Source organism: Pinus tabuliformis, chromosome 2_1 (assembly GCF_031772625.1).
Source record: "Pinus tabuliformis cultivar Carrire ecotype Pingquan chromosome 2_1, CPIR1, whole genome shotgun sequence".
Lineage (NCBI taxonomy): Eukaryota > Viridiplantae > Streptophyta > Pinopsida > Pinales > Pinaceae > Pinus > Pinus tabuliformis.
Window position 1 is genome coordinate 260,591,106 of NC_142299.1, and position 10,384 is coordinate 260,601,489.

Consider the following 10,384-nt stretch of genomic DNA (forward strand, 5'->3'; position numbering starts at 1 on the left):
AATGGGTCATTGGGTAGTTCCTAAAATACCATGGATGGAAAGGTTCTACCATCTATGTGAGAATATGAACATCGAGGATGAAAATCACTTCCTCTTAGTGTGCCCCGCATACAACCACATTAGATCTCAGTTTCAAAATCTTTGTTGCAATACTGACCTTCCTAGCGTTTTACGTTGTCAAAATTATAGTGAGCTCGGGAGACTTCTCTCCAAGCTTTTTGAGCATAGGAATAAAATCTTAAATCAAATTAAATAATTCATTTCTTTAGGTCCGATAGGCCAAAGTTTGGTCTCAGTGGACGTTAACCATCATCATCATCATCATAATATCACATCGTACTCATGATATCTTTTTATAAAGTTCTAACTTCTCCTTACTTTTTTCTTTAACTTAAAAATCATATATAATTTTAAGAGACTCAAAACAGCTATAATAAACTTGTTATTTATTATAATAATAACCATTATTACCTTAAATTATAATTTAAATCATAATCATTATAAAAAAAATTGCCAAAAAATAAAACTTTCTATTAAAACATAATAATAATTATAAAAACGATACACAAAAATTATCTTATGTATCCCCAAAAAAATAATAAAATCCCATAAAAATATAAATTAATATTTCATATTCCTTGCATCTCGATCCATTCAAACGTCATAATAATTTTTAATTATCTTTTATGCCCTCCGCCCTCAAAAAAATAATAATAAGATCCAATCAAACTTTAAAGTGAATATTTCATAATCCTTACATCTTGTTACATTCAAACATAATAATATTTTATTATTATTATTTTTCAAAAAAAATAATAAAATCCAATCAAACTTTAAAATTGATATTTCATATGTCGTACATCCCCTTCCATTCAAATATAATAATAATTTTTAATTGTCTTATATCCCCGAAAAAATTAATAATAATAAAATCCAATCAAACATTAAAGTTAATAATGATGATAGTAGTTAACTTCTAAGACCAAATTGATCTACATAAGTCCTACATCCCCTTCCATTCAAACATAACAATAATTATCTTACATATACAAATTATTACAAATCAAACCGAACTTTAAAATTAAATTTTCACATTCCGTACATCCCCAAAGTCGAATATCTTAGCCTTTCAAAATTCAAAAATTTATAATAACACATTTCTCCTCCCCCCATTTTAAATAAATTTAATTGAAAAATATAACAATAAAACCTTGCAATTTTAACAATTTCCTCGGAGAAAAATATATTCATAAAAATCGAGCTAATCCCTCCTCTGAGCTGCCCGCTAATCCTATTGAGCCTTCTCAGAACTTTGAGGCTAATCCCGACAGAAATTCTCAAACACCTGTTATCCACATGTCGAGAACATGACATCAAATGCGTAGTCGCAGGGGTGGAGGTAGAGGAATATTGACCCATCCCCCTCATTCTCCAGCCTCTGAAACCACTTCCTCTTCGGCTCAACAGACTACAGGTTGCTACCCAAACACTCGTAGTGGAAGAGGCCACTGCCAACCTCGTTGTCTCCATTCGACGCCCCCTGCTTCGCCTCCCTGTGGCATTCCTTCTAATCCACAGTCGCCTCTCCAATCCGCCCAATTCATCTTCCGTTCCTCCATGAATAGGGCCATCATCACTGCCACCATTTCCATAACCTTTCACGAGACGGAGCAAGCTATTGAGGCTAGACACCATTTGAGAACACCGCCAGCCAGAGGTGCGGGGAGACCCCATTCCATCACCTTTAACGAAGAGGAGCAAGCCACTAAAGGTGGTGGCCACACCAGAGCATAACCATCCATGGTCTAGAAGAGCACTCATAGTACAAGGAAGCAGCAAACGAGGAAGGAAAAGGACCAGAACCAACATGATGACGAAGGCATGGATCCTTACCATTGTTTTATTGAGGAGGAACAATCGATGCAGCAGGTTGACAACACGAAGGCTTCAAATCAGGCAGGTGTCGACATGGAGGCTTACAGATGCTTCATCGTTGAGGAACACCCGTCGTCTCCGCCATGCACCTGATCGGCCACACAACATGCCACGTGTCTGCTTTTCTCAGGTTCTGGGTATTTTTCTTTCTGGTTTCTTTTCCGGGGCTTTCGGAAAAACTATTGGTATTTGGTTACTTCGCTGTTTTTTGTTTCTCCTTGAAAATTTGATAAAAAACTATGAGTAATTTCTGGTTTCCCGTGCGTGGTCAGCAAGATAACATTGGCAATCTTTTTTTGATTAAGGCTAGTTTCCCATTATGGGCAGTCTAGACTCTGTTTTTGTTGTTTTTGCCCAAAACTCAGGCATGGATATGCACAGGCTAAAGCCTCAATGTACTATATTTTTTAGTAATAGAATTAGCTTAACTTAGAAAAAAAAAACACAATCTAATATACTAGACTAAAAATTTGATGTTACTTAGTAGAAATAAATTATAAATTGAAAATAAATAAATCAAATTATAACAATAATAAAGATGATTTAAAATAATTTCCAATATAAAATAAATAACAAAACCTTATACAAAATGAACAACTAAGATATAGTGCACTTAACCTAATGAGAATATCAAGTGAAATTTACAACTATGAAATTAAATATAGAGAAATTGAGTAAAAGGAATATTTCACTTTACAATATTCAACAACACAATCTAATTCATTGGAATAACAATTTAATGTTACTTGGAATAAACAATTCATAAATTTAAAATAAATAAATAAAATTATAACTATTATCACTTTATAAAAGGTTATTTTATATATATATATATTATTTTGTTAAAAAATATATACTTAAATATGTAAATAAATAATTTATTTTACTGTTAAAGTTTTTAAATTAAAATTTACAAATGTTTATTTTTGCATTTTTGGCAACCTTTCTCCAGCTAGAAAGGGGATTTTATTGAGGACAATGCTTGTGGCAGGATGGTATATCGTTAGATATGACCCATTTTTTATGAAAGGTAGACTAAGGGCCCTTTATTATTTAGCCATTTAAGAAATCTTCCTCAAATTTGAGGATATTAGATGAACCTCCTTCAAATCACAGGAAAGAAAGGCAACAAGGCCTTCACTCAGCAATCCTCTAACTAGCACATGTATTTGAGTGATATTAAAGAATACCCTAATTTAACCAAAAATTAAACCCCCTTAGAATACACTTTTCCAAGAAAAAATTTGCGAAAATTCCTCACTTTTACTAGTTATTCCTATTTTTTACTAGATACTTGATTTTATAACCCCGAATGGCTATTCCCCCTTATAATCTATGCACCCCACCCCACTCACAAAACCTATAGTACATTGAATTGCTTTTTTGAAATTTAAAATCCCCTTTGTAAATTAACGTGATAAACTATTGGTCAACAAGGTGAAGCCACCATGGGAAGGGCCCTTCAATGCCCTTCTTTGATAGAAAATGGGTTGTAGATGGGGACAAGCCTTTGATTAGGAGCTCTTCCTTAAATTATAGGAAGGTTCCTAGAATTTCAAGAATTTATTCAATTTAAGTTTGAGGGACCTTGCTTAAATTCTAGTAGCGCAAGGTCCTTTGATTTGGGGAGGTAGCTCAATATTAATTGTGTGGAACTCGTCCCTTGAAATGAAAGGAAACAACCCAAAAATTTGAAACCAAGTAAAGTTTCTCTAGCATCTAAGGATGAAAGAGGGTGATTAATTATATAACACCTACATACATTCAATATTGTGATATGTTAGCTACTCAGTGTGGATATCTCAATTACTGAAGAAGAAAAGTGTGTCATTTTCTTATTTTCTTTGCAAGGATAATCATGTAGACTCTATTCATGGTTGTAACACCCCTTCGTTCTACCCTTGTTATTCTAAATATAACTCTGATGGCCACACCAACATGGAGAGAGCCACAATTGGCCAAAAATCTAATTTAATACATGATAATTAATAAATTAAAGTTAATTAATTAACATAACTGAAGGCTGGAATACCTTACAGATCCTTGGTATGAGGGAATATAGTTGGATTCTCTTGCATACCCTAAAAGTTTGTAACCTTATCTTGCTTGATATAATTTCGGAACCATTTATATTGGAAAAATCTACTTCTCCTGTTAGAGTTTTAATGGAAAATGGTTGGGTGGTCTAAAGTTAGCAATTTTATTGTTGATGACCCATTTATGATTGAGTTGGACAGTGCCCACCCTCGTTGTCCCCTCTTGCAAATTGAAGAGGCAATATGTGGAGGTGAAGGCACCATGGGCCTTAGAAGTGCCCTCTCAATTGTGCCAAGGGGACCGAAGGTTCAATGTTCTCTCCCTTTCTCTCAAAAAGTTGAGTAATCATTGATTTAAATATATTCACACACCCTCACAATGGAGAGTAGACAAACCTTGCACCATCCCTCTTTCATGTTGGATTAATTGGAACAATGCTCATACCATCCTTTCTTTCTTATTGGTTTAATCGAAACAACACTCATATCATCACTCAATCTTGTCAGTTCAATCACACTATTTCCCTCATTATCTCATGCATCAACCATAACATACCTCTACAACCCATTATCTCTTGCTCATTTTGTTCGATTGTCATAGCCCTCTAAGAGCTTATGTGATTTCTCACTCATATTGGTTCAGCCGAGACAATGTTCGCTCCATCCGGGAAATTAGCTCGCTAGTCAAAACTCTATCACTCTAGCTTTAGCACTAGAACACTAACCATATCTCTCTCGTGGAGGTAGATACTCTGTGAGCTCTTGGCCTATTTAAAAACCATTGACTATTTCCCTTATTTAAACCAATATTAGCATCTTGGAAAGAATGGATTGCATTTAAGTTATCGGGTGCTTCTGTGAGTGTTATTAAAACACCTCATTATTAGGTGTTTTCTAATCTATTGTTAACCCACCTATAAAATTTAAATCAATCGTCTAATGTTGAGTAACACATTCCCATAAAGTTCAGTGAACTCTTGTGATTTGAATCCCCTGAGAGATTGACCGGTCCATTGTATGAATTTACCCTTGTGCAAGAAATCCCTCAAAATCTTGATCCATCTTAAGGGTGATTAGCTACAAGAGAGATTGTAGTGTAGCTGCCTTATGGTTGGGTGGAGAGCGGAAGTTGTTATAGACATTTTTGGGAACTGCAACCCCAATCATAAATGTCCATAAACCAAGGGCTCCTAAGTCCCTAAAAGTGTTGTTCCAACCCCTAAAAAAACAAGGTCAACTGATTACAGCATCTCCCAGAAGTTCTCCATGAAAAACTACTTAGAACTGGTCAAAACTGGACCATCTCACCTGCTCCATGGTCAAAGTGCGCTGCATCCCACCTAAATGCACACGGGAGGTGTGATGCATACTGAAAAGCCCTTCTATGGGGTGCGATGGGCGAGAGTGGACAAATGGCAGGGTCAATTTGTGAGGTGGAAGATCATGGAATCTTCTAGAAACTTCTCCTGTGACACTTGCCTCTCTGCATTCGCCTAGGGATGAGTAAGCGATCATCAATCTCCAAGTGGAATCAAGAACTATCGGAGAGAGGACACTAATCAAATCTCAAAAGCTGACTCACCCCCCTTACAAACATCTATATATGGATCCCTCATCCCAGAGATCCAAAGGCTGGAATTTTGTATCTTGTAAGGAAGTGCTGCTGGTTTCTTGGTGTAACATCATAGTGTTGGGTGGTCTAAGCTTTTCATGAGGTGAAGAAGGGCTTTCTTGTTGAGAGGATGATGCTGGGTCAGAGCAATTGGTTTCAATCCTCTTTGCTATTCTTGATTATTAATAAAGCTATTCAAGTTTTCCTCCACATTCTTGTATGATTGATGGTATATGCATTTGTGTGGTCAATGTATATCTGGTCCTATATTGTTTATGATAGTAGATTTTTGTTCTTGGATAGTGTTATGTTGCTTTGATTCCATAAGTGCTCTTTGAAGCTGGGTAGACGAGGAAGCGAGTGGCAAAGATATATCAGAAGGGAGAGGAATCAAGCAAGGAACCGAGCGCAAGACAGAGGTTGGTCTCCTTTTTTCCCCTCTTATCTACTTCTCATAAAGGAAAACGAAAGTGGTTTTAGTTTGTTTGTTTCTAAGGTAGCTACCAGCCTTAGTGGGACTAGCAGCTCTGCATAGACACTAGATTTCCCGATAACAAAATGGCGACTCCGTTGGGGAGCGAATAGATTGTTTGTTTGTCTATATTTGTTTGCTTTATAAACTTATAGACGGAGCCTGAAGTCAAGCCAGCTAGCCTTCGAACTGCATTTGCTATGCAAGTGCAAAGTAGATCAATGCTGCTTCAGTCTATCTCTGGGTTTTGTTTATGAACTGAACAATCGATTTACAAGCTCTCTAATTGCCCTTGTGGTGGCTCTAGTAACCTCCTTAGATCTACCCCTGTGATTTAATTACTGATTATCACTTGCTCGGCCTAAATCCATGAACATTGTTGCAAACTGTGATCAAGAACTGGATCAAAAGTCTCGCACTGTACCATCGCACCCTCTCTTCAAGGATATCAGTATGCATTGCACTTCCCGTGTGCTGTAGGTGGGATGCATACTAGAATCCCTATGTAACAGGTGCGCTGATCAGAAAGGGCTAATTTTGCCTCCAGACTTTGGTTTTTTCACTCTTTTCAGCTCTATTCAGGAGTTTTGTTGTCTGTAGTCAGTATACCTCTGTTGGAAACCCCCTTCCTTGCCATTATTCCGCCTCCATTGTGCAAAGAACTGTAAATGTTTTTATGTATTGTGAGCCATTTTCAGTTCTCTTTTACAAAGAAGTAGCGTAATTGAACTGTCGTTTCTTGATTTGGAAGTGTCGCAAGTGTCGTTTTCAGTCATAGAAGAGAATCCGATTGTTCTTGATAGTCGATTACACTGTTACTCTTGTATTTGATTTGAATTAGTAGTTTTTCAAGTGTCGAAAGCAAGTTTTCAATTCCAAATAACAAAGTGTCGTCATTGTCTTCATTTTTTCTTGAAAAGAAACTTGTTAGTAATGTCGCTTTGAAAAATAATTCAGATTTGCACTTAGCTTTCTTTTTATCATTCACACATTAAGAAGGCTGAAAACAAATACATGCATGTGAATTTGCATTTAGACTGTTTGTTGGTTTGATTTATGACAGTGCATATAGTGTGTGCTCTCTGCTCTATGTTGAAAGAATATAATCTCTCTTTCTTTAGTAGCTAGGATTTTCATTGCAAAAAGAAGACTAAACGATTGTTTATCATCTTAGATTGCATTTTAGGAATTGTATATCTACATCACGCAGTGAACCTGAAAGGAAAATTTCTTAAGCAAGATCAACTGTAAAATAAATTTAATGAATCTAAAAACACTTTGGAACTTAACACACAACATTTAGAAGTCTAGGCTAGAGACGTATTCCGGCTTCGTAAAACCTGGGAACTGTTGTTTTCATTGCTGGTTGGGTGATTCCTCCACTTTGAGATGACAAGTGCCAGTACGGACTTGTGCTCCCATGTACCGTCGAGTATATATTGGAAGACCACAATAGGCTTTATCCTTTATCCATAGGAAGCCGTGTCTGCCGCCCTATCGATCGCAATGCACTGAACACATCATTCAGGAAGATTGACGCCCGTACCATAAAAAGTATTCTGCAGTTTTGTGATTGGTTTGGTAATCCCTCTGTCTATATTTCCAGAGTAGTCTCTTTCATTCCTTTTCAGACTCCTTAAAGAAAAAGGTCCATCTGAGCACTTTTCACTTCAAACTCATTAAAAATCGAAGGCGACTAGAGTCATCTTTTGTTTTTTATCGACTCTTAAAAATTGAAAAAACAAGTTGTGTCAAAGCGTCTAAAATTCATTTAATTTGGAAACATATTTCCCCTTGATTTTTAGTTGGTCGAGTAATCCGCAATCGTGGAAGAAAGTCAATTGAAACCCCGTTGTTCGCGGAGGCTTACGAGTCAACCGTCTTTGTCTCCAGAATCAAAACTGTTATGGACAAAGCGAACTCGTTTAACCGGTTCCAAATCCCCTGGTAAAGTTAGAACAAGTGTTCCGACACCATCAGAGACTCCGGTTACTTCAAACATTTTTGGTATCCCTGCCTTTACAGAAGAAGTTATGCAGCCACCAAAAGACAGTAGAGCCGATCCTAGTGTGAAGGTAAACACTTGTATTATTGAACCAGCTCCATCTACCACTGATTCGGAAGGTGTTATTCCCCAAACATCTGTCACTGTAGATTCTATACCTTCTTCAGCACCAGAAATATTTTACGGACCTAACGGTCTACCTCTTCCACCTGGTCTGATTGCTATAGAAGAGATTGTGGAGGATCCTCCATCTAGTACTCCATCACAATTTGTAGTTGGGATCACCCTATATCCTCCTTCATCATAAATTAGTCTACCGTTATTAGAAGCTCCTGTAGAATCGCTATGAAATCTTTTGGATAGACTAGAAATGTCTGAACAACCGTCAACATCTAGGACTGTGTCATCCGACACAGCAATGGCAGAACTTCCTGTTGTCACTCCAACAATGTTCGTCAGCATACCATCTGCCCCAAATAGCTCTCAATCGCTAGATGGGGCCCACTCAGGGGATATTTCGACAGTATGGTCCGTTCCTGTTTGTTCATCCGGAATAATATCCGGGAACTCTTATGTTGAGTCTCAGCAAATTGATCCTTCACGGTGTCAATTTGGGCAGTCCGGTCCTCAAGGACAAACCATTCCTTTGAGTACCGGATTACCGCCGTATGGGGGGAAATATACCCTTTCATTGTCTCCTCCAGGAGGACAACCATACGAGAGTTCACAACAAAATTCAGGTTATGCTGGAATTACATCTAGCGGTTGGGTGCCAATACTGCCTCAACAACCAAGAGTTGTATACTCGATGCAACAATGTTTACCTATGTCAAATATACCAACTACGCCGGCTATTGTGACGGTGTCACAAGTACAAGCGTTGCCTGTTGTATGTCAACCTTAGGTTTCTCAAGCTGTAATGCAACAGCCTCTTATCCCCGCGAATCAACTACAATCGCCAACTAGTGGAATGACACAGGCCCAAATGGGTACAATTATCCCTCATCTTGGTCAAACAGCCAATATTGGACAACAACACATGGCTTCACAACCATGGCTGGTGCAATATCAACAACCGCAATTCCAACAAGTTTACCAAGGATCTGAGCAACAAATCTCTGCAAATAATGGGCAATCGTATATTCAAAACGGTAAAAATCAACCATACTACAATGGTTATGCCCATCAACCTTACCAAATTTACCAACATCAAATGCATTATGCTGGTGTGCAAAGACCAACTGCCCAGGCGATTCCATCTTATCCTGGGTATGCTTCGCCAAACCTGAATCAACAGTTACCCTTCGTGGTGACTTTAGAGTTACCAGATTTAAATCGGCTAACGAACGATCCAATTTCTTACGCCCCTTGGTGGCCAGCGATTCCACATAAACTCCCGTCAGATATTCCTAAATTTAATGGAAATCCGGGTGAAGACCCGTCGAATCATGTGATGACCTTTTATCTGTGGTGTTCATCAAACACCCTAAACGATGATTCGAAGACTTCGCCTTTTTCAGAGAACGTTAACTGGTCCGGCAGAAAAATGGTATATCGAATTACCTAGAGCTTCGTTTGATAACTTCAGTACCCTATCCACAACCTTTTTAACCCATTTTCAGTTACCCATAAGGTACGAAACGGGAACAGAACTCCTTACCAATTTCAAACAAACGACAGCCACTCACATATCCGATCATATTCATGAGTGGCGACGTCGTTGTAGAATGGTAAAAACGTATGTTCCTGATCAGCTTTTAACTGAATGGTTTATTAAGTCATTATTCATTCCATTACAGAAGATGTGGCAAAAGGAGGAGTCGTCACTGAAGAGCAAGTTATTGCTCATGCACAATATTTAGACTTGATTTATACTCAGTTTGGCACGCTCTACGATAAAATCCCTGATGCTCCCAGGCCGGAATTTTCCATTCCTCCTCCTCCTAAATCAAACAATGACTCTCATGCCGGCGATGGCGTGATTGGTACGACGGACACGAAATCAACAAAGGCTACATCTAAAAAGGCCTGTAACATTTCTAGTTAAAATGCAAAAGAAGAACTTCTCGCCTCAGAAGTAAATGCTGTCTCAACTGACAAAGGCAAAGAAACCAAGCAACCAGGAGGCAAGAAGAAAAACAAAGGGAAGAAGAAGAAACAGGAGGAATCATCACCTGAAAAATCTTCTGCAAACCCTTCTAGAGATAAGAAACCAAATCGTCCATGTCTTGTATGTGATGAGGATCATTGGACAAGAGAGTGTCCATATAAAGATGAACTTAGAAAATTCTTCAAGAAATCAAAAACGTCGGTGGTATTGACTG